The sequence below is a fragment of the Elephas maximus genome, chromosome 3 (assembly GCF_024166365.1).
Source record: "Elephas maximus indicus isolate mEleMax1 chromosome 3, mEleMax1 primary haplotype, whole genome shotgun sequence".
Taxonomy (NCBI): Eukaryota; Metazoa; Chordata; class Mammalia; order Proboscidea; family Elephantidae; genus Elephas; species Elephas maximus.
Window position 1 is genome coordinate 147,972,963 of NC_064821.1, and position 26,221 is coordinate 147,999,183.

General features: G+C 40.1%; 1 long non-coding RNA gene across 1 annotated transcript; it reads left to right on the plus strand.

The window, feature by feature from the left end:
- Nucleotides 1-302: 302 nt before the first annotated feature.
- LOC126073277 (uncharacterized) lies at nucleotides 303-3,139 on the plus strand. The gene is made up of 3 exons (XR_007516704.1): nucleotides 303-638; nucleotides 1,409-1,552; nucleotides 2,939-3,139. It is a non-coding gene; the product is annotated as an uncharacterized LOC126073277 (long non-coding RNA).
- Nucleotides 3,140-26,221: the final 23,082 nt, after the last annotated feature.

Genomic DNA, 26,221 nt, shown 5'->3' on the forward strand with positions numbered 1-26,221 from the left:
TGGGCTCTGAAGTCTGCACAGTTTTCCGTTATGCTATAAGTTTTTCCCTCAGAATGCTCCATCAGAACATAATTTGGTGCTTCCAGCCCGAGGGCAATGGTCAGATCCCTTACAATGGCCTATAAATGTGGGAAAGGACCTGGGGAAGCACAGTGAGAAGGCACTGCCTTGGAAGCCCAGGGAGAAGGGGTCAGCAGTGTCGCGTAGTGAAGGGGGTCCAGCGAGTTGATGGCTGAAAAACAACTCTGATGGGTGCCCTGTCTGCAAACTGGCCTACGAGATGTGGGAAAGGACCGGTGAAAAGGATTGCACAGCTGTGCACAGGGCAACGGAAGTTTAAAGCGATAATGGTGCCAAGGCACAGAGTTATTTGCTGTTTTTGCAGCAGTAAAGGGGAGAGTGAGCAGAGGGTTGGAATTTTCCAGGAAGAGGAAATTTGGGGGTTGGGGGGAGATGCAGCAAAAAGGGACAGAGTTTGAAGGAGCTGAGGATTCTAGTTTGAGAAAGCGTGGACCAGGAGTCCCGACTAGACAGGAATGTTGTTGTCAGTTGCCGTCTAGCCAACTCCGACACATGGCAGTGAGAAGAAAGGAAATCTGGGAGCAAACAGTAAACAAGAAGAATGGCACGTGTTTCAGGTTGGGAGTTTTTACTTAAAACTTCAACCATCATTTGACAGACTGAGTGTGATATTCCATTTATTAGTTGATCAGCTATGAAGGGCCTTTAAGGCATTGAATATACTAGGCTGTCGCTGTGGGTTGAGGGTAACTGAAAGGCAGATTAAGTTAGCTGACAAAATCTTTGGGATTCAGGGCACACTCCCATTTGGTTGGTGTATAAATTAATATCACTTTTCTGAGATTAATTTACAAATGTCTAAGTGTTGAAATTCTGACAATCTTTTCAGCCAGTAGTTTTACTTCTATGAATTTATCTCATAGAAAGACTTGCTCACGTTTCTATAAAAGGAATTTTACTGAAGTGTTTATTTTTTAAGCTAACAATGTGTTTTGTAATTCTTTATTACATTAATTATATGTACATAAATTTGTGTGTAAATGTATATATTATATGCACACATATACGTGTGTGTGTGTATTTCTACCATTTAACTCAAAGTGTACAAACTCTTCATGTAACTTTTGGGATACGTACTTTTATTGAATGAGTAACAGTTTTTATCTGCTAAGCAGAAAGGAGCATTCCCTAATTTCCATTTATCTTTTAGACTCGTTTAAAATACATTTTATTAAAAAAGAATAACTTATTTATTAAATTATGTAATTTCTCTATTGTTTTGTGAGTGAGTCCATCAACTCATTCAAGATTTCTTGTTACCAAGTGCCTTACGAGTTTTGTTTTGGTATATAAATTATAAATGCCAACCTGTTTTTTTTTTTTTCAGATGACATGTACCTGGTTGAAGACCAAGAGTTTAAAATATCATTCCTTCCAGAAAATGAAAATTGTCTTTAAAACCCCTAATCTACTTCCTCCGAAATCCGATCAGGAAGCTAGCCACCTTGAATCGTATACTCCAAACCCCAAGGTAAGGCCTGCACCTGCAAGTTTGCCTGTAGACAGACTACTTCTTGGAAGCTCTCCTAATGAGAGGAATGGCAGGATTATAAGAAATGTAAATTTAGACTGGTTTGGCAAGTATTCTTCCATAGAAGCTGAAATATCACCATTTTGCCCATGATGAAACTGTCTGAGGGAGGTTAAGTAATCTGGTTCAGGCAGGACGTGAACCTTGGCCTGTCTGACCTCTAAGCCTCTGTTTCTTCTACTGCCCCACGATGTATTATATGCTACAGGAGACATGGATCATAACAACATAGCTAAGTGTACTGAAAACTTATCAGGCCAGTGTATTAGCTTCTTAGGGCTGCCCTGACAAATGACCACAAAAAGAGATAGCTTAAAATAACAGAAATTTATCGCCTTACAGTTTTGGAGCCTTGAAGTCTGAATTCAGAGTGTCAGCAGGGTCATGCTCTCTTCAAAGGCACTAGGGGAGGATCCTTTCATATTTCTCCCAGCCTCTGGTAGCCCCGGGTGTTCCTTAGCTTGCAGCTGCAGCGTAACTTGAATCTCTGTCTCCATCGTAACATGGCTGTCTTCCCTCTATGTCTGTCTCTGTGTCTCTTCTCTCATTTTTTTAAAACTTGTGGTGAAAATATACATAACGAAACATGCCACAAGTCAACAATTCCTACATGTATAATTAGTAACATTGATTACATCCTTCATGTTGTGCAACCACTAATGCTATCTTTTTCCAAATTACTCTACTGTCTTCTCCTCTTTTAGAAATAACATCACTCAAGTTGGGCTAGGAATCACCCTACTCTAGTATGGAGCCCTGGTGGTATAGTGGTTAAGAGCTCACTGCTAACCAAAAGATCAGCAGTTCAAATCCACCAGCTGCTTCTTGGAAACCTTATGGGGCGGTTCTACTCTATCCTATAGGGTCGCTATGAGTTGGAATCAACTCAATGGTACTGGGTTCAGGTTTTAGCTGCGAACCAAAGGGTTGGCAGTTTGAATCTGCCAGGTGCTCCTTGGAAACTCTATGGGGCAGTTCTACTCTGTCCTACAGGGTCGCTAAGAGTTGGAATCGACTCAACAGCACTGGGTGGGTCCGGTATGACTCCCTGTTAACTGATAACATCTTCAAAGACCTTATTTCTAAATACCCAGGTACCGGGAGTTAGGACTTTAACGTATCTTTTGGGGGGACACAATTCAATCCATAACAGTCAGATACTGGTCTAAAAACATTGCATCTATCTCTGAGACAAGAATAACTCACACAGCAAACTTCAGCGAGCTCACTGGTGTGTGCATCTGTGTATGAACTCAAACTTGGCTGCTGATTAAATGCCCTTCGGGTTTGGTCTGTAAAACAATTCACATTTATTTCTTTTTTCAGAAAACATCAGGTTTCTGGCCTTGGACCAAGATGTTCTCCAAAAAAAGAAATCAATAAATGTCCGGATCTCACTCAGCTTCAAATTCTCGAACTACTTTCAGAGTGCCCAGAACACCGGAGCCCAAAACTTACATAAGCCTCCTCTGTCAGAGTAATATATACAGTATTCCATCCTGTGTTTTGAAACTTATAAATAAAACATAGTCGTTTAAAATTTTTAAAGTTCTGTTGATTTTTGCCTCCATAAAATGAACTCTCAATCTATTACCAATAAAATAGAGTTTTCAGCTGATAAATGCAATCAGCCAGAAGCAGCTTCAATTTCTAGACTGAAATTAAGTATTTACTTATAGAAATAGTGTTTCTGTATACAGAGGTTAAAAAAAAAAAACCTCTAGTATAAATTATATGAAGGTAAAACACATTGGCAGGTTTTTCTGGTTTTTTTTTTTTTTTTTTTTTTACAGTTGTCCTATGTTAAACGTAAGCTTTTATTTTCCAAATGATAGTTGATTGCTTTGTTTTCTAAAAATTTTCTGTAATGGCCACACACTAGCAACTGTATTTATGTATTTTCATGCCAAGATTTGTATTTTAGCAGTTTTTCCTGGTGACAATCAGCTGGACTGTACAGAGAAAATCCATTCAAACTTGTTTCTGAATCATGTGGTTTAGTTAAATCTCATTATTTGGATTTTAAAACAATTTCATAGTTTATCTTTCAGTGCTTTAGGCTTTGATATATGTAAATTTTTAATAAAATTCAATGCTGACAACCTAAATATTTTATGCAATGGCCTAAAAAGTTCAGAGTTGGCTTGCAGATTAAAAAAATTAAAGTATGCATACAATTAAGCAAAAATATTGGGAGAGATGAACTATTATTGTTTTAAAGACATCAAATCATATCCCAAATAATACGACATCTTTGAACCTCCAACTCAAAGATGGGTTTAACCACATTTTTTCATTGTAAAAAGGACACAATATAAAACTGTCAACAACTGAAAATATGGGCATAAAAATAAATACGATACAGTTTTAAGTTTTTCACTATTATATAAAATATTTAAAACTTTATTATACATTCATAATATATCAATTACATATACTGTCTATATAAACAACCCATTGCCGTCAAGTTGATTCTGACTCATAGCGACCATATAGGACAGAGTAGAACTACCCCATAGCGTTTCGAAGGAGAGCCTGGTGGATTCTAACTGTGGACCTTCTGGTTAGTAGTCGAACTCTTAACCTCTGCACCACCAGGGTTTCCACCATCTGTATAAGCATACATAATACAGAATTATGTATCTTCATTTGTGGACAATGCCCAAATTGTCATCTAAATTGTACACAGATCAGATCCACGTAAGCTTGTTCCTGAATAATAAAGTTCAGTTAAGTTGCCTTATTTGGAATACGATATACAGTTTAGATCAGGGGTCAGCAAACTACTGCCCACAGGCCAAATCTGTTTTTGTAAATACAGTTCTATTGGAATACAATTATACCCATTCATTTATTTGTTGTCTATAACTGCTTTCCCACTACAAAGTCAGAGTAGTTGTGACAGAGATCCTGTGGTCTGAAAAGCCTAAAATATTTGCCATTTGGCTCTTTACAGGAAAGTTTGCTAACCTATGGATTCAACGATGAGTCAGATCGTGAGGTTAAATAATTTACTTGCTATTCCAATAAATGTCTGTTGTGGGTACATGCCTTACTTAATCTACTGCTGCTTTTACAGAAGTACCGTAAGTGGGTGGCTTTAATGAACAGAAATTAATTTTTTTACAGTTTAGAAGGCTTTTTGTTTTTAGGTGCCGTGGATTCGGTTCCGACTCATAGCAGTCTTAGGTACAACAGAATGAAACACTGCCCAGTCCGGTGCCATCCTGATAACCGGTGCTATGTTTGAGTCCCTTCTTGCAATCACTGAGTCAATCCATCTTGTTGAGAGTCTTCCCCTTTTTTGCTGACCCTCTACTTCACCAAGCATGTCCTTCTCCAGGGACTGGTCCCTCCTGATAACTTACCCAAAGTATGTGAGACGTAGTCTCGCCATCCTGTCTTCTAAGGAACATTCTGGTGTTACTTCTTCCAAGACAGGTTTGTTCGTTTTTCTGGCAGTCCATAGTATATTCAATATTCTTCACCAACACTATAATTCAAAGGCATCAATTCTTCTTTGGTCTTATTTATTGTCTGGCTTTCTCATGCATATCAGACAATTGAAAATATCATGGCTTGGGTCTGGCACACCGTAGTCCTCAAAGTGACATCTTTGCTTTTCAACACTTTAAAGAGGTCTTTTGCAGCAGGTTTGTCCAATGCAATACGTCCTTTAATTTCTTGACTGCTGCTTCTATGGCTTTGATTGTGGATCCAAGTAAAATGAAATCCTTGACGAGGTCAATCTTTTTTCCTTTTATCATGATGTTGCTTATTGGTCCATTTGTGAGCATTCTTGTGTAATCCATAGTGAAGGCTGTGGTCTTTGGTCTTCATCAGTAAGTGCTTCAAGTCCTCTTCACTTTCAGCAAGAGAAATGCCAAGCATATTCTTCTTCCCTTTTAGTTTTCTAACTCCAGGTCTTCGCACATTTCATTATAATATTTTCCTTCATCTTCTGAGCCGTCCTTTGAAATCTTCTGTTCAGCTTTTTTACTTCAGCATTTCTTCTGTTCCCTTTAGCTACTCTACATTCAAGAACAAGTTTTAAAGTCTCTATATTGGCTTTTTTTTCCTGTCTGTTTAATGACCATTTGCTTTCTTCAGGCGTAATGTCCTTGATGTCATCCCACAACCAGCCTGGTCTTTGGTCATCAGTGTTCAATGCATCTATTCTTTGGCAGTCAGAAGTCCAATTTCAGTGCATGGTTTTAGGGGAAGATGCTCTCTGTCTGCTCTGGGGAAAAGGCAGATAACCAGTAAGCACAGGATGCACTGGTTTACAGTAAGAAATGTACGCATAGTCTTAATTGTAGTGAGGAAATGCAGGTGAAATTGGGCACTACAGATTAGTAAACAAGCACAGTTAAGCCCGAGTGTACCTTGCTTATCGGGCAAGCCAGCCCTGTCTCAGAGGAAATCCTTGCTTCAGTTTTCTAGTGTTCTTCTCTGTGTTCCTTGGAGATCTCCACATGACATCCATCTTCCCCAGTTCATCCTTGCTTTTCTGTGCCTAATCTGCTCTTTTTATATCTCAGACATGATTAGTTTAAGTCATACCCTACATTGACATGGCCTCATTAACATAACAAAGGAAATCCTATTCTCAAATGGGATTACATCTGCAGGAATAACCCGTTGCTGTCGAGCTGATTCCAACTCATAGCAACCCTGTAGGACAGAGTAGAATTGCTTCACAGCGTTTCCAAGGAGCAGCTGATGGATTCGAACTGCCCACCTTCAGGTTAGCAGCCCAAGCTCTTAACCACTGCCCCACCAGGGCTCCATCCACAGGTATAGGAGTTAGGATATACAACACATATTTTGGGGGGACACACTTCAATCCATAACAAAACAGGAATTTCCTCATGTAGTTTTTGACTAATGTGTCTAAAGTAGAAAATAAGAGAGGCCAAAATAACTGAAATGGCCATGTTAGTACATGCATATTATATTCCCTTTTTAGTAAATGTATGACCATGCTTAATTTTCCAACATATTCCAAGGACTCATGGCTCCACTGAAATTATTGTCTCTTAGACTTTATTCAGGTCTTTTATCTTGTTTTCAACATTCTAAAGCATACTTCCCTGGCTATGATATGAAATGCATTTTATGGGAAGTTGTGTTATAGTTCTGAAGGACATTAAGAGCCAGAAGGAAATGAATAGCCTGCCCTCTCTGCCCTGGAGTCTTGTTTTTAATCCTCACTGTGCAAAATGTAAAAGAATCATATTACTACTAGCCCAAAGGACTAAAGGACCAAATGAACCAGAAACTCCACTAGCCTGAGACCGGAAGAACTAGATGGTGCCCGGCTACCACCAGTGACCACCCTGACAGGGAACACAACAGAGAGTCCTTGACAGAGCAGGAGAAAAATGTAGAACAGAATTCAAATTCACATAAAAAGACTAGATTTAATGGTCTGAGAGAGACTGGTGGGACCCCTGAAACTCCTGCCCCCCATATGCTCCTTTAACCCAGAACTGAAACCATTCCCAAAGCCCACTCTTCAGACAAAACTTAGAAAAGACTATGAAACAAAAAATAATACTCGTGAGGAGCATGCTTCTTAGTTCAATCAGATATATGAGACCAAATTGGCAGCTCCTGTCCAAAAAGCACTATGAGAAGGCAGGGTGGGATAGGAACTGGTCAAATGGACACAGGGAACCTGAGGCGGGAAGGGGGGAGTGTGCTGTCACATTGTGGGGATTGCAACCAATATCACAAAGCGATACGTGTATGAATTTTTGAATGGGAAATTAACCTGAGCTGTAAACTTTCATCTAAAGTACAATTAAAAAAAAAATCCACTGCCATTGAGTCAGTTCCAACTCCTGGTGACCCCACGTGTTACAGAGGAGAACTGTTCCATGGGATTTTCTTTGCTGTAATCTTTACAGAAGCAGATCACCAGACCTTTCTTCCACAGTGACACTGGGTAGATTCAAACCACCAACCTTAAGGTTAGTAGTCAAGTGCAAACCATTTGTGCCACCCAGGGACGTTATTTTTTGGTTAAAATGGTGGTATTACTTTACTATATTGTATTTGCTTGTTCTTTTCTGAAGTATAAGTACTTTTAGGGCAAGGGTCCTACGTGTCCATTTCTGTGTCACTAACACTATTTCTGGAGCCCTGGTGGCACAGTGTTAAAAGCCCAGCTGCTAAGCAAAAGGTCAGCAGTTTGAATCCACCAGCTGCTCCTTGGAAACCGTATGGGGCAGTTCTACTCTGTCCTGTGGGGTTGCTATGAGTCGGAATTGACTTGATGGCAACAGTTTTTTTTTTTTTTTTTTTGAGCACCATTTCTGGCATACTATAAATACTGTTTTGTTTTACATCTTTAAGTGAACCATGAGCTCCTGATATTTTCTTCCTACTTTCCTCCATTCTACACGAGGTTTGGACAATCCAAAAGCTTTAGGTGAAACTCCCTACTGATTTGAATGGGATTTCTCTAGTGTCAGGAAAAATGATTGCAAACAGCAAAGCTGGGAAGTAGATGTCACTGAAGAGATAAAGTAATGTCTGTAATTACCATGTAGCTAGTTAGTGTCATTGTTGTCCCCAGGCGGTGCAAACGGTTAACACAGTCATCCGCTAACTGAAAGGTTGGCAATTCAAGTCAACCCAGAGGTAAGGTGCCTTGGAAGAAAGGCTTGGCAATCTATTTCTGAAAAGTCAGGCATTTTAAACCCTGTATGTCCGACTACCACTACCAACCATTCTGACAGAGGACACAATAGATGGTCCCAGACAGAATGGGAAAAAAAAAAAACATAGAACAAAACTTAAATTCTTGAAAAAGGCCAGTCTTACTGGACCTGTAGAAAGTAGAGGAACCTCTGAGGCTATCACCCTGGGATACCCTTTAAACTTGGAACTCAAACCACTCCTGAAGGTCACCTATCAGCCAAAAGACAGAGTGGCTCAGAAAATATATAATACCACCTATGAGTACTGTGCTTCTCTAATCAATCATCTAAATGAGATCTAACGGTCAACATTTACCCTAGACCAAAGACGAGAAGGTAAGGAGGGCTAAGAAAGCTAGGTTAATGAAAACAGAACAACCAGAACGGACATAATGAGAATGCTGATACACTGTGAGAAGTATAATCCATGTCACTAAACAATATGTATAGAAATTGTTAAATGAGAACCTAATTTGCTATGCAAACTTTTTCCAAAATCACAGTAAAATATTTTTAAAAAGAATCACCTTATTTATGGAAACCTAAAAAGCAAATATTAGTCACTAGCATTTAGTGAGCCTTTATTGTGTGCTAGGCTCTACACTGGGCACTCTGCATGTATTCTCTCATTTCATTCTCACAAGTTTCAGAAGTAGGTTGGTGTATTACCCCTGTTTTACAAATGAGGAAACTAAAGCTTACTTAAGTCACCTGCCCAAGATCATAACAACCAGGACTCATGGTTAGGGTTGTTAGATTACAAAATCAAAGCTCTTAAACACCATCTTATTATTAAATAATAGCAGTCAGTATTTACATCCCTTAAAAATACCTTCACATGTCTTTTAACGTGCTAAGACAACCGAGCCAGAGGATATTACAGAATCACCTGGTAAAGCGACATATCTGCTTTCCCTCGCTGGCAAAACTCAATGGGAATGTCATTCTTTTCTGTTATGCCTTCCTTCTTGCCTAATGTCCCTTTCACATTCCCCAACATTGCCCACATGCTTACTCTGAGGAGAGTTGGGGAATCCTCTGCCTTCGGGGATTCTGGCGTCTCATCATACTTAAAACCCTCAGCCTGTAGACACTTCCCAGTTTCTGAAGGACATTAAACAAGAATTCCCCGAGAAGATGCTACTATTTCTATCCTGGAAATCACTAGTCTGGAAGTTGATTTATTATAATGGGCAAAAAGATGTGACCAATGGAAAAGGGCAAAAGTATTGAGCTCTTACAAGCCCCCTGAATACCAGAAGTCTTCATCAATAGTGTACTCTGTGGGTTTATGAGAGGCAGTGTCTGGAGTTGAAGAACTCTAGGTAAGCTTGTTTTATGACTTGAAGATTCAATTACAAAGATTGAGTGTATTTGAAAATGTTTATTAGGGTATACATTCAAGCAATGAATTTTTATGGACACAGATATGGATAAGGTATGACTCCTGTGATGAATTTTCAGTCTAGAGATCTCAAAAGCAAATTGATAGAATTACCATATGCTCCAGTAATTTCACTCCTAGGTATATGCCCAAAAGAATCAAAAACAGGGACTGAAACAGATACTTGTACACCAATGTTCACTGTAACATTATTCACAGTAGCCAAAAAGTGGAAACAGCCCAAAATGTCCATTAACAGAAGAATGAATAAATGAAACGTGGAGTAACCATATAATGGAATATTATCCAGCCAATAAAATGAAGTTCTGATACATGCTACAATATTGATGAACCTTGACAACATTACGCTAAATGAAATAAGTCAGATACAAAAGGACAAATATTACATGACTCCACTTCTGTGAAATACCTAGAACAGGCAAACTCACAGACACAGAAAGTAACTTCTGTGAGTTGGGTCTTCTGATCATTATCAAAAGAAAAGCAACTTCCCAGGGAAGGATTACGGTAGCTCTTATACTAAGCATCATGCCTGTGTCTCCCGTAATAATACTTAAAATCAGATGACGCTGACCCAGTTAGAGCCAAGGATTAAAGAAAGCTGCTTAGAATTGAATTGAGTCTGCTAGAGCTACTGCCAGAGAAATACATTCCACAAGTGCCCTTCAGAACCCTCTCATTAGCCAGACGGCAAAACTTCAATTTTTTTTTTTTCATTTGATATACAACTGCCTGGAATTCATTTAAACATGAGTATAATTTTTTTTTATAATATACGTCCATACATGTTCATAGCATATTCATTCAATCTTTCACTTCTCCTGGACAGCATATTGTCCTCTTGTGCAGGACTTTGCTCTTTGTAGCTCTATCCTAAAATAAAAATGAAAAGTTACATAATTTTAATACAAATTGTATATGTACTATATAATTTCTTTGTATAGTTTTTATGATTCAAACACTTGCATCATTATTATGAAAAAGTTAAAGCATTGTCTTTTAAACCAGAACCAGTTTTTTTGAGTATGAGCTTTAATTTGAAATTAAAAAAAAAAAAAAGACTTAATTGTGTAATACAACAGAGTCTATGACTTCTCCCCATCAACCAGACGAAAGAGAATCTACCCAGAAATAACTTCATGACTTCCCTCTTGTTATTAAGTACCGTACAATTGGTTCTGACTCATAGTGACCCCATGTGACAGAATAGAACTTCCCCCCATAGGGGTTTCTTGGCTGTAATCTTTATGGAAGCAGATAGTCAGATCTTTCTCCCGTGAAGCTGCTAGGTGGGTTCAAATCACCAACCTTTTGGTTAGCAGCCAAGCTCTTAACCATTGCACCACCGTGGCTCTTTGTGTTTCCCCTTACCTCTGCCAATTCACACTCATTCTTCCATCCTATACATTCGTTTCTATATTTGATGTTATGTATCACTGTTTACTTGTGTTTTGTCTAAATTGTGTACTTGCTACATGTCCTATTACAGATGTTTTTGCATTAATATTACCGATTGCTGACTAAAAATTCCCAGAAGGGGAAGACTACAGGATTTAACACAGGGGTTTTTTATCTGGGTGCTGTATTAAGGATCACCTGGAGAGGTTTTGTAAATTCAGTTGCCTGGGCTCTGCCCTTGAAGTTCCGATTCAGTAGGTGTAGCTGGGACCCATACTTCAGTATTTTTAAAAAGCTTTACAGGTAATCCTGACACACCACTAAGAGTGGAGAGCCACTCTTCTAATACGATGCATGATTCTATGCACAGTACCCAGCATAACTGCCTGACACGCAGAAAACCCTCAGTAACTGTTTACATATTTGGTGAGCTGGTTTTAGATTAAGCTTTATGAGACTCATTCCTTTTCTTGAGGGGTCATTGGCAATCATTACATCAAGTAAGACCAGTGATTCTAAGTAAATAAAATGATGACAATGCCGTCGCTGCAGTTGCTGTCATTTAGCCCATCAAATTATTGATTTAACCCGGACAGGCCCAACCTCTTTTGTAAGTAAAAAAATAAATGAATTTTAAAGGACAGTCTGGTTGCTAACATCTGAGATTGCAGAAAGAATGTCTTTGTTATGATAAAACATTGTTATCCTTGAATGAAAAAAATGATAACCATACATTCGAACAAGAGCCTTACATAAAAGATCCCAGAGCTAAGTCATATGATTCAATCAGTAAAGATCCCCAAAGATTTGAGGGTTTGGTTTTTGTAGGAGGCACCAATTCTGCTCTTGATGCATCCTACAACAGTGATCGGCTTGTAGCAATCCTAAAGCTATGAAGATTAACTGGACTTGGACGAGAGAGCCTCAAGGCAAACCCTGGTACACTGGTGGAAGACGAACCTATCTTTCTGATCTCTTCTGAGTGGTTCTCAAATGTTAGGGGCATCAGAATCACCTGGAAAGCTTGTTAAACACGCAGATTGCTGTGCCTCACCTCCAAAGATTCGGATTGAGTAGCTCGGCTGTGGAACCTGGGAATCTGTATTTCAACAGCCACTCCAGTTTGGTTCTGATGAAGGGGGTATGATACCTACAGAAAGATTGCTCTGGATTGTACTTTTTTTTTCCCCCACTTCCATTAGCTGATGGAAAACCTATGCAAGGCCTTAACAACCTAGGCCATCATGGGAGTTTCTTTGAGCTGGGCATATATTAAACTGTTTTACGTAAACCTGGTTTTTGGGTTTTTTTTAATTGTGCTAAATTATATATAACAAAACATTTGCCACTTCAACCATTTTTTCCATGTTAAGTTCAGCAACATGAATTACATTTACCAGGTTGTACAACCATCACTACTCTCCTAAACCAGTTTTTTTTTTTTTTTTTTTAAACAAATATATTTATAGACAAAAGAGCCTTATATGCTCCCTTGGAGACATTAATTCCTGGTTGAAATTCAATCTTGGAGCCAATGCTTTCAAACCCAAATGAATCAAACTGGTTGTCACCATGAGTCAGAATTGATTTGATGGCAACTAACAACCAACAACAATAACAACCAGAGCTGTTGGGAATGTTTTCACAAATCCTACCCTTTAATTGGAATGAAAATGGGGTACAGGCTCCACTAAAATAACTTCAAATATAAGTCATAATCTAATCAAAAGAAATGACTACTATGTAATCCGACATGCTTAAATCTGACATGCTAGCGGCTCTTTACAAAAAAAAAAAAAAAAAAAACCCCTTGCAGTATTTCTGACAAATATTGACCCTATAGGACAGAGTAGAACTGCCCCATAGGGTTCCCAAGGAGCAGCTGGTAGATTAGAACTGTCGACCTTTTGGTCAGCAGCTATAGCTCTTAACCACTTCGCTACCAGGGCAGTTCTTTATAGTGGTAAGTAAACACGTTAAAAAGTAAGTAGACACATTAATGTTGCAAAAGTGCTGAATTAAAATGGTGGTTAAGGCTGTAAAGCTTTGTCGGGGGAGAGGAAGAGAGACAGAAAACAAATATGGACAGTTTCCAAACGCTTGAGTACCTCTGGGATTTCCCTACTTTGGGCAGAGAAGTACCTGAGGTTAGTGCCACTCCCTTCTCCTGTCTGCCCTCAACTTTTCTAATCCTTTTTCTCTTCTCCTCCTTCCTCTTCATTTTTTCTTTCTCTTGACTTTTCTAAGGCATGAACCCAGAGCCCATTCAAGTCTCTTGTTTGCCCTTTCAAAGAGGCCCTAGTCCAAAGGTCTCATCTTCAGGAGACAAAAAGCATACCATTTTTAAAAACCAACCCATCTTTTCCTCCCTTTGGCTGCTTCCAGTGGTAATTAAAGTCCATTGTGATAATTTCTGAAACTGGGAGGAAACAGGAAATTAGTACTCCTGGAACTGAACTGGAACCCCAGACAAGCTGCCAATGTGTAGATGAGTCACCCAAAGGCCTGGGAGCAGCTATTTGCCATCTATCAGCACAGAACGCGGTTAGAATGGAAATCAGCAAAAAACAAATGACTCAGTTTTCCTTTTTAGAAAATTCTTGGTTCCAGCTGCCTGGTTTCCCCATTTAAATAAAAGGGATAAAAGCATGACTGGCCAATGGCAGTCTAGGATGGAGCATTAACAACTGCTTCCTGGACTTGTATCAGCTGAAAATGAGGTTCTTTCACACTCATTGATGCCTTGGGTAACTCTTGCAGAAACTGATGAACTTATGTACCAGGAAGGGGAGAAATAAGTCAAAGGAAGTTTTAACCAGGTATTTCCTGCCTTGTCAGGGGCTCATGGGATGGCAAAGAATGAGAAGTCCTGTGTTTCCATCCCAACTTTTCTATTTACACACTATGTGGCCTTGGCAGGTCACCTAACCTTTCTGAAAGTGTTTCCTCATCTGTGAAATGAGAATAATACCTGCTTCCCAGGGCACTTGTGACAGACAGGTGAGTTAGTATCCTGGAGGTAATGCACATTTTTAAGCCCTAATAAAAATGTAAAGTATCTTTGTTGCTGTGAAGGTATTTGAAGGGATGGCAATGGTTACTGGGTCACAAAAATGAGGCAAGAGAGAAAAGAGTGTACTTGTCTTGGAATAAGAGAGAAAAGAGTAAATGTATGAATGGATACACCTATTCAACAACAACAACAGCAAAACAAAACCGTTATCAGTGAGTTGATGCTGACTCGTGGCGACCCCATGTGTTTTGGAACTGTGCTCCATAGGGTTTTCAATGGCTGTAATCTTTCAGAAGTAGATCACGAAGTTTTTCTTCTGAACCAATTCTGGGTGGATTCGAACTGCCAACCTTTCAGTTAGTAGCTGGACACTTAACTGTTTGTGCCACCCAGAGACTCCTTATATACCTATTACCACAGGTATATTTTTATATGTATGAAGATGGGCCTCCATTTTAAAAGCTCAACCATATCATTACTGATTTTAAGACATTAAGCAGCAAATGACTCATAAAAAGGCACGTCTTATCAAAGTAATAAGTTCTCATTCAACACTCCGGTTAGACTGAGCACAGTGATAAGCTCTTCTTTTCATATCATTTCCTTTACTCACAACCCTGTGACACAGGACTCTTAACAGCCACTATCAACAACCACCCTAAGGGACAAGTAGTATTATTCCCACCTGACAAATGATGAAAGTGATCCAAATAAAAGTTTTTAAAACACTCCGAAGGTTACACTCCTAGTAAGCAGTAGAACAGTGTATCTGACTCTGAAACATACGTTCTTAACCATCAAAATCTTGAAGAGAATGGAAGCCACACTATAACTGAATTGGAACGGATGTCCTGATTCTAAATTGACCTTGACCAAAGTTCCTGTCTTTGAAATTGGCATTTGATGATGAGAGTAGTTCAAACACACACACACACACACACACACTCACACACTCACACACACACACACTCACACATAGCTCCCACCTGGTCTCTGTTCAATGTGAGTATGGTGAGAAGGAGAAGCGTGATGTAATTGACTGCTGAGGTATCAGAAAGCTTTATGTGTCTTTGAGTAAGTAATTTAAACTCTGAGCCTTAATTTCCTCTGTAATTGGAGGTCGTAATGTTTGCTAAGCCCACTTCTTAGGCTAGCTGTGAGGACCAAGTAAGGTGGTGCATATGAAATGGAAGATTTTTAGATATTAAAGAAAGGGAAGGCTGTATTAAGATTCTCTGGAGCCAGAAGGGAGTTGGAAGAAGGTTTAATAAGTAGTATTGAAAAAGAAAAACGACCATTAACCCCCTGACTGTGACAATTACTCCTATCACGATATACTTGATCGTCTGAAGAAGTGTTTTCCAAAGTACGGTCTGCCTACTGGCGAGACACAAGATAATTTTAAGAGGTGCACTGGAAAATGTAATTTAATCTTTCTGTGATCTAATGTACTCTAGAAAAATATAACATAATAAACCTGTGATTTCCCAGGTTATCGTTTAGGATTCGACTAAATATAAAAAGTGAGTCAATTCAAAATCAATTAAAGATAATAAAATACAGGTGTGGCATGGTTATGGCAAATATAGTCAAAGTAGAATGCAAATAGCTGATTTTAGGATGTACTGACAAAAGCCTGCTCTCTCTGAAAACAAAGACTTATTCCAGAGGAATTTCCCAGGGCAAAAAAAAAAAAAAAAAAATTTTTTTTTTTTTTTATCTCTGATTGATCTCTACTGATCTCTTCACATCCTCAACGACAGAAATAATGTTCAAGTGGTCTGTTGACATTCTCCCCAAAGCTGACCTTGTGCCTCCTTTCCTTGCTCTGGTTGAAATATTCACCTTATAAGGAAGGCTATTTGAGCCAAAAGGTTGGTTTTTCCCTTCTCCAAGAAATAGGCTTTTACTCTGCATTACATAGTGGATCAAAACTATGGATGCACCTTCTACACAGGGCTTGAGTCTCTACTTTGAAAAGTGAAAATTTACTCTTGGTATTTTTATCTTTAAAGGCCTGATCTAACATTTCTCCCAGAGAAAGCGTTAAGTGCTCTGGAAAAAGTTTGTAGCAACCCTGCTGGGATTAATTCCTTACTTTAGGCCTAAGAGTTTGCCATTCCCTAGGTTTTTGGTTTAGCTGAAAGTTAGATGCTAAAGGTCTAAAGCCAGTGATAACTACTTTACAGCAAGGTTTGTTTTGTCTTTGATAACAGGGCTTCCATTTAAGATGGGCTTCTCCAGGCACTGTTGAGAAACCACTGTTGACCTGATGTAACCACTAAAAAAAAAAAAAAAAAAAAAAAACAATATAACCTTCTGTATCAAAAGGCTATAAAAAAAAAAGTTAAGAGCTCGGCTACTAACCAAAAGGCTGATGTTTCGAGTCCACCCAGAGACACCTGGAAAGAAAGCCCTGGCAATCTACTTCCAAAAGGCCACAGCCATTGAAAACCCTGTGGAGCACAGTTCTAGTCTGATACACATGGGGTCTCCGTGAGTCAGAATTGACCTGACAGTAACTCATTTGGTTTGGTTTATGGACCGTATTCAAATTTTCTTCACACATTATCTAGCAACTTAAACAACAGTTGAGAAATCCCTTGATGTATTTTCTTCGAGAAGCCCCTGATGTAATGTGGGTACCATTTTGATAGCAAAATCCTGGTTTTAAAGACTTAGAGAAGTTTAGACATTTGCCCAGCAGTCACTGCTAAGTGGCAGATGTGAAATCTGAACCAAGTTCTGTCTGGTTCCAAAGACTATGATCTTGCCACCATACCACAGCCCAAAACCCACTGCCATACCACAGCACCTACACTCAAATCTTTATCAAAGAAGCCATACTACAGAGTATCACTTTTTAAGTAATTTAACTTCATAAAGGAATGAAGGGAATCAGCATTTGATTAACCCAACAGGATGGAAACCACTTGCACGCCATTCAAGGGGGCACCTGGGATGACTGCTATGGGGCCTGCTTGGACCAACTGCTGCCACGGCTATCTGTGTTCATAAAATAACTGTGCAAACATTCCCACTAGGGGTTGAGCCAGAAATAAGTCCATAGCAGAAGTAACAGCTGACACACAATTTGTAGATAAGCTTATGGACTCTTCCACACCTTCCGCCCCTGCACCTCCAAAAATGTACAGAGTAAGAGAGGAGGATGCAGAGGGCCAGAGAGGGTATGAGTCATTGAGGAGGGAGATATGGAACTGTGTGAAGAAAGATATTTCTCGCACACAAGAGAAGTTTTTTCTCCCTTTGACACATTTAGTTGAAGGAATCTGACAGCAAACCACAAGCTTTCTTTGTTAGGCTGAGTAGGCAAGAGGATTGGAAATATTTTCCCACGCCCTTGCCACCACCTCACAAAATGCTGCTGAAGTGTTTTCCATTTTACTTCTGTTTTCCCCATGCTCAAGGTCAAACAGTAACTAAAAAGCTGATATCATTATTGGTCATTGTTTGGTTTTGCCATTTAGTTGGTCAGTTGGAAGTGAGTTCCTCCCGATCACGTGTTTGTGGCGAGGTTGCAACAAGAGGCATGTGCTGTTCCTGTGACTGAAAGTTACCCAGGTACTAGCGAGCCTGGGGTCTGCGAGATTTCATTTTCCAACTTCCTGATTGCAAAATCTGAAGGTAGAGGGCTGATTCTTCCTTAGCAGTGTAAAAAGTACTCAAATTATTACGATTAATCTTATTGAATAGATTACTACAGGAACTTGTTCTGAATTAGTCTAGATCCTTGATTCTCAAAAAATACTTTTGGCACTGAAATGCTTCTTTCCCTCTGTTCTTTAATTTTGTCACTTGGCTGTGTTGCTTGCCCTGGCCCGAGCCTTTTGGAAGGTTATGGTGCTCACGATGCCCTGAGATTGCAATGACAGGTCTGGCCCTGTGTACTGAGGTGTTATCAGACCTTGCACACTACCAAAGCTCAAAACCCCCACTGAAGTTCATGTGATAATAGCCCAGACTAATGGTCTGCTATGAAACACTCCTCAGCCTCCCTCTAAAAGCCTGTTATCTGGCAAGTATTTTATACTAAGTACCCAGAAAACATAAAATCTCTGGGCTCTTGTGGTTTTTCTGACTGCGAAGTCAGCAAAACTCTAAACGGCTTTTGAAGTGAGTCTGTAAAATGTGCTTGGTATTGCAACCTGCCTTCTCATTTCTGATAACGTGATTTAGCTTTATGCTGCTAGAGCAGAGCTCTTCATACTGGGGTATGTGGGCTCCTGCCTGCCCCTTGGAGTCTGGGAAGACTTTCCAAAGTGTACCAGGCCGAGATTATTTAAGCAAATACATTTTTTCAGATCCTTAATTCCCATACTACAATTTCCCCCTATTGGTCTGTCTTTAATTAGGTACCAGTAGAAGGCCCAAGAGGTCTGACGAATGAGAAAAGAGTTGGGTCGATTCCAGAGGTATGCTTGGGGCTGGGTGCCCAGGAAAGATGGAAACCAAACAGAGGGGTGGTAGAACTAGAGGATAAGACCCAGAGACTAACAGTTGCCATCAAGTCAACTCTGGCTCACGGCAGCCCCATGTGTGTCAGAATGAAACTGTGCTCCATTTTCAGTGCCTGATTTTTTGGAAGTTAATCACCAGGACTCACTTCCAAGGAGCCTCTGGGTGGACTCGAACCTCCAACTTTTTGTTTAGCAGTGTGTTTACCATTCATACCACACAGGGACCCCACCCAGAGACTAGAACCTTGCTTTCCCAGAAACCAATAGGACTTTGAAAAGGTCCAGTTATCCTGAGGCAGAAGCAACTGTAAATTGAGAAGAGAATCTTCAGAAAACAATTTTTGTTAGCTCTGATAATCATGTTAACTGTCAAGTTGAACTGAATAATAAAATGTGTGTACCTGTAATATGTGAACTAATTAGATGAATATAATGATGAGGGCAATTAATTTGGATCCCTAAAATCTCCACGAACTGCAGAAAAAATTCAAGCCTCAAGTTGCAATAGTGAAGGATTCCATGAGGAAAATATTATATGATGCAGGAAGCATCAAAAGAAGATGGAAGGAATACACAGAGTCATTATACCAAAAAGATTTGGTCGATATTCAACCATTTCAAGAGGTAGCATAAGATCAGCAACTGATGGTACTGAAGGAAGAAGTCCAAGTTGAACTGAAGGCACTGGCAAAAAAAAAAAAAAAGGCTCCAGGAATTGATGGAATATCAATTGAGATGTTTCAACAATCGGATGCAGCGCTGGAAGTGCACGCTCTTCTATGCCAAGGAATTTGGAAGACAGCTACCTAACCAACCAACTGGAAGAGATCCATAGTTATGCCTATTCCCAAGAAAGGTGATCCAACCGAATGCAGAAATTATTGAACAATATCCTTAATATCACATCCGAGCAAAATTTTGCTGAAGATCATTCAAAAGCAGCTGCAGCCGTATATCAACAGGGAACGGCCAGAAATTCAGGCTGGGTTCAGAAGAGGACATGGAACCAGGAATATCATTGCTGACGTCAGAGGGATCCTGTCTGAAAGCAGAGAATACCAGAAGGATGTTTACCTGTGTTTTACTGACTATGCAAAGGCATTCGACTGTGTGGATCATGACGAATTATGGATAACATTTCAGAGAATGGGAATTCCAGAACACTTATTGTGCTCATGAGGAACCTGTACATAGATCAAGAGGCAGCTGTTCTGACAGAACAAGGGGATACTGAGTGGTTTAAAGTCAGGAAAGGTGTGCGTCAGGGTTGTATCCTTTCACCATATCTATTCAACCTGTATGCTGAGCAAATAATACAAGAAACTAGACTATATGAGTAAGAACGGGGCATCCGGATTGGAGGAAGACTCGTTAACCTGTGAGATGCAGATGACACAACCTTGCTTGCTGAAAATGAAGAAAATACCTGATGCACTTATTGACAAAGATCAAAGACCACAGCCTTCAGTATGGATTACACCTCAACATAAAGAAAACAAAAATCCTCACAACTGGACCAATGAGCAACATCATGATAAACGGAGAAAAGATTGAAGTTGTCAAGGATTTCACAATCAACAGCCATGGAAGCAGCAGTCAAGAAATCAAAAGACCCATTGCTTTGGGCAGATCAGCTGCAAAGGACCTCTTTAAAGTGTTGAAAAGCAAAGATGTCACCCTGAAGACAAAGGTGCACCTGACCCAAGCCATGGTATTTTCAATCGCATCATGTGCATGTGAAAGCTGGACAATGAATAAGGAAGACCGAAGAAGAATTGACACCTATGAATTGTGGTGTTGGCGAAGAATATTGAATATACCATGGACTGCCAAAAGAATGAATAAATCTGTCTCAGAAGAAGTACAACCAGAATGCTCCTTAGAAGCAAGGATGGCAAGACTGCATCTTAAATAGTTTGGACATATTGTCAGGAGGGATCAATCCCTGGAGAAGGACATTGTGCTTGGTAAGTACTATGGTCAATGGAAAAAAGGAAGACCCTCAATGGGATGGATTGGCACAGTGGCAGCCACAATGGACTCAAGCATAACAACAATTGTGAGGATGTGTACAGTGTTTCGTTCTGTGGTACACAGTGATGCTATGAGTTGGAACCTACTTGATGGCGTTTTTTTTTTTAACAACAACAGCAACAAAATCTCTACACACTCTATATAAATTATTCCCTATTATAGATGACTGAATAAACATGTGAAGACCTGGTGGTGCAGTAGTTAAAACGCTCGGCTGCTAACCGGAAAGATCGGCCATTTGAACTCATCAGCTGCTCTGCAGGAGAAAGATGTGTCAGTCTGCTTCTGTAAAGATTTACAGCCTTGGAAACCCTATGGGGCAGTTCTACTCTGTCCTATAAAAAAACCAAAACAATCCCGTTGCCATCAAGTCTATTCTAACTCACAGTGACTGTATAGGACAGAGTAGAACTGCCCCATAGAGTTTTCAAGGAGCTCCTGTTGGATTTGAACTGCTGACCTTTTGGTTGGCAGCTGTAGCTCTTAATCGGTACATCACCGGAGTTTCTACTCTATCCTATGGGGTCACTATAAGTCTGAACCTACTCGACAGCAACAGTTTTGGTTTGGTTTTGGTCTAAGCATGTACTTTGCTTAAAAAAGGATAAAAGGAGGGCACGTGTCTACCAAGTTGCAATTCACAAAGCATTTTCACATTATCCACTTAATCCTCTTATTGACCTCCTATACCACATTTGGAAACCCTGGTGGCATAGTGGTTAAGTGCTACAGCTGCTAACCAAGAGATCAGTAGTTCGAATCCGCCAGGTGCTCCTCGGAAACTCTGTGGCGCAGTTCTACTCTGTCCTATAGGGTCGCTATGAGTTGGAATCAACTCAACGGCAGTGGGTTTTTTTTATACCACATTTAAAATAGGAGTCGGCAGGATGCACTCCCTCCACTCCCTGGTGAATCTGTACCTGTGCCCTCCTGGCCTCCTGCTCCAAAGTCTCTGTGGAATGCAAGGCTCTTCTCCTCCTGCCCAAGGCTAATTCCATCTCCTCCCCTTCCATGGGGACCCCATCGATCATCCCCTGTAACTTTGGCATCTCTCTTTCAACTGGCTCTTTCCCACGTATTAAAGTGGTTCAGTCTCTCCTGTCTTAAGGAAAATGAAGACTTCCTTGGCCCCGTGTTCCCTGGAGCTGCTGTCTCAATCACCCTGTTCCTTCACAGTTAAGCTCCCTGAAAGGGTAGCTGCACCCTCTGTGTCTCATTCAATCTTCAACCCTCTGCTGTCTAGTTTCTGCCTCTAACACTTCTTTCTCACAGGTCAGCAATCAAGACCAGTGGATGACCTCTAGTCTTCACCCTGTTTGACCTTTTTTGAGCCATTTGAACAAATTCCTCCTTTAAACGTCCTCTTTTCACGGCTGCCAGGGAAGCCCTCTGTCCTGCCTTTTCCCTATCATCTCTAACTTATCCCGCTCGGATTCTATTACTAGGTTCTCTTCCTTCACCTGCCTTTTAACAGGTTATTGTTTAACCAAACTAACTGCTGTCGAGTTGACTCTGACTCATGGTGACCTTGTGTGTCAGAGTAGATCTGTGGGTTTTCATGGGGCCTTCGCTGGATGATTTTTTTCACAAGTAGATCACCAGGCCTTTCTTCTGAGGTGCCTCTGGGTAAACTAGAAACTCCAACCTTTTTGTTAGCAGCCGAGTGCTTAGCCATTTGCACCACTCAGGGACTATTATTTTTTATATATATAGCCCATCAGTTTTTTTGTGTGTGAGTTACAAGTTTGTTCTACATTTTTCTCCAGTTCTGCCTGGGATCCTCTATTGTGATCCCTGTCAGATTTGGTGGTGATAGCCAGTCACCATCTATTTGTGTCGAACTCAGACTGGTGGAGGCTGTGGTAGCTGTGGTCCATTAGTCCTTTGGATTAATCTTTCTCTTGTGTCCTTGGTTTTTTTCATTCTCCCATGCTCCAGATGGGGTGAGACCAGTAGAGTACCTTAGATGGCTGCTCACAAGCTTTTAAGACCACAGACGCTACTCACTGAAGTAGGATGTAGAAGATTTTCTACATAACTACGTAACTATGTTATGCCAGTTCAGCTAGATGCCCTCTGAGACCATGGTCCCCAGTCCTTAGCCCAGTAACTTGGTCTCAGGGACTATTATTTTTGAAGCATAGTACATATTCAGAAAAGTGCACAAATTATAAGCTCACAGGTCAATAATTTTCACAAGCTGAGGATGCCCATGTAACCAGCACCCAGATCAGGAAACAGAATGTTTCCAGCTCCCCCAGAAACCCCTCTTGTGCCCCATTGTAGTCACAACACCCCAGAAGCATAACCGCCACCCTGACTTAGAACATCGAAGATTAGTTTTGCCTGTGATTGAACTTCATGTACACGTGGGCTATGATGCTTTTGTGCCTGGCTTCTTTGGCTCAGCATTTGTTTGTGAGATTGCTCCATATTGTAGGTATAGTTTGTACCCATTCCTATATAACAAGGTACTGAAAGAATATTCCTTTCTTCATTCTTCTGTGCTGGTCATTTGGTGAGTTCCCAGGATTTGCTATTAGAGGGGGTGCTGTGAATTCCCCAGACTTCCATTCTAGACTTTCCCATCTATATCCTCCCACAGAGCAGAGGCTGGATGGGCAAATGCTGCTTAGACATGAAAGCAGTGTCTCCTCTAACTAAGCAAGAAAGTAGCTCAAGGATATGTTCAAATAGCAGCATTTTCATGAGCTAAAATTTAATATGTACATGTTAATCCAAGAGTAATGGCAAATTGAAGCCTAAAATTCTTATAGGCAAGATTCTTACTAGACAGATTAAGTTTGTAAAAGAGAATTTATTTCTCAGCTGATGGGGCCAATGATTCCGTGATACCACCGAATGCTTAAGTTCTATCAGTCTGGCCATTTTGTTTTGCTCCACAGCAATTAGTAATGTAGCCTGTATAAATACCTCTGTAACAAGGCAAAGTAGAAACTAGGCATTGTTTGCTGCAGTGACCAGCCGAGTTAAAGCAATATGCAATAGCTCTAAGACACAAGGCTCAACAATAAGACTATGTCAAGGAAGAGAACAGTCAAGATGGGTTTATAGATGAAATTGAGCTACTTTAGGTAATGGAAAAGTTCTGGGATCACATTTACATCCAGACTGTAGGGAAAAAAACCAAACATTTTTATGTGTTTTGCTATTGCTTTATTTAATTATTAGTTCAGAAATTATTTTTAATCTAGCATAATCATTCTTAGGAAACAAAGTTGAATTTAAACTCTAGTATAGTTGGTAGTCCATAGTAGTAGATATTAGCTTCATACTGCTCTGAGGTGGTAAGAAAAATGCACGGCTCAAATTCTGATGACTTTTTTTTTTTTTCTCTTCCAAAGATAGTTATTTTTTAATTTATGAGACTTCTAGAGATTATTTTTCTGGAGAAATTTCTCTACTCTGTGCCAAATGGTCTTGAAATATTCACTGTTTCTTTCTGATGATAATTATGTGGTAATAAAGGAAAAAAATGTCTACAGTTTCACTTTGAGGTTCTTTAGAGGGATTTAGTGAATGATAAATTTAAAACAAAGATCACTTCAGTATTGGAAACAAATATGAATACCCCTCTTGATTCACTGGCCACCAAAATGTTTGAAGAATCAGTTGATGTAATTCTCAATAAGCTGTTAAAATTTTGATAAACGCGGCAAGTCCCTGGATCCCAGCTAATAATGCCCAATGACTGATGTGCTTTGAACCTGCCACACGTCTTTGTACGTGTTATCCCCGCGCTCTGCTGAGCATGCTTTGAAATCTGCCAACCTTTCCTAACAGATGTATAACAGCCTTTCCTAACAGATGCACACAAAGAATTGACAACTTTGAGGATTTTGGAGTTTTTTTTTTTTTTAACTTACTTAAAAGATACAACAGTGTAGCTCTTCTTTACACTTTCTGCGACCCTGCTATTTTCTATTTATATTAGTATTACACTAATGAGCCTAGCCAGGAATTTTATTCAAATATGTCCCAAAACCAAACTCATTGCCGTCAAGTTGATTCTGATTCATAGTGACACTATTGGACAGAGTAGCACTGCCCCATAGGGCTTCCAAGGAGTGGTTGGTGGATTGGAACTGCTGACCTTTTGGTTAGCAGCCAAATGCTTATCCACCGTGCCACCAGGGCTCCAAATATGTTCCAATAGGCTGTAAATAATTTGTTTTATCCTATGTGAATTGGTCCAGGTCATCTCCTTGGCTAAGACAACTCATATCAGTCAGGAATTTTTCTGTTGCAATTGAGAGAAGCCTAACTTGAACTTATTTTATTAGGATATTATTAGAAGGATGGAGTGTCTTATAGCTTACTTGCCCATGAAGCAAGGGAGAAGCTGTGTTGCAAGGACAGCTGGAACCAGAGACTCAACTGAAGCTGGGACTCACACTTTCTACCTCGGCCTTTCTCTGTGCATTCCCATCATCTCCTTGTCTGCAGCCTCGGGGCCTCTGCCATCTTGCATGGCACTTCTGCACAAATTAGAAAAGTCCCTCCAGATGAGGCAGTCTCACAGGTGCATAGTTTGGTGAGCAAAAGGCACCTTTGTGAAAAGGAAAAACCAGTACCAGTTGCCAAAGACATCGTTTTTGGTGAGCAGAAAGCAAGTGAGATTTCAGCCCACGTTCAGCTTTACACCTGGGCATCTTTGCACAGTGCACAAGCTACACAACCGAACCCAGTGGCCAGCATGGCCCCAACTTCTTGCAGCTTCTGTATTGGATCAAATCATGCTTCTTCTAGGCCTAAGGTCAGGTGACCACATTCAAACATTCTGTGGATTGACTCTGACTCAGCCAAGATCAGATGATCACACCGGAACCAATAAAATTTTTTTATTATAACTTATTTCTCTCCACTACTGAATTTTTTTCTTGCAAAGTAACAGGTATAAATATCAGAGTGCCTCTTTATTTATAACACGACATTTTAACCCTCAGAAATAGGAATGACAAGATCTTTAAAACTTCTCTGATAGCCTTGACTTTTTTGTACTTGTGATATGGCTCATCACTTAGCTTCACAACTCTCAATCCAGTAACAGGGTCCTACCTGGAAATAAGGAGACCTCGTGGCACAGTTGTTGAGCGTTCAGCTGTTAACCCAAAGATGGGCAGCTTGAACTCCCCAGTTGCTCCACAAGAGAAAGATATGGCAGTCTGCTTCCATAAAGATTTACAGCCTTGGAAACTCTATGGGGCAGTTCTACTCTGTCTTGTAGAGTTGCTATGAGTTGGAATTGACTCAACAGCAACAGGTTTAGCTTGAAAACAACTGCTTTCTCTACATTTTATATCAGTTCCAGATTTTGTGGTTGTTGTCGTTGTTTGGTGCCATCAAGTTGGTTTTGACTCATAGCTACCCTATGTACAATAGAACAAAACCCAGCCCGGTCCTGTGACATCCTCACAATTGTTATGTTTGAGCCCATAGTTGCAGTCACTGTGTCAATCCATCTTGTCGAGGGTCTTCCTCTTTTTCACGAACCCTCTACTTTCCCAAACATGATGTCCTTCTCCAGGAACTGATCCCTCCTGATAATATGTC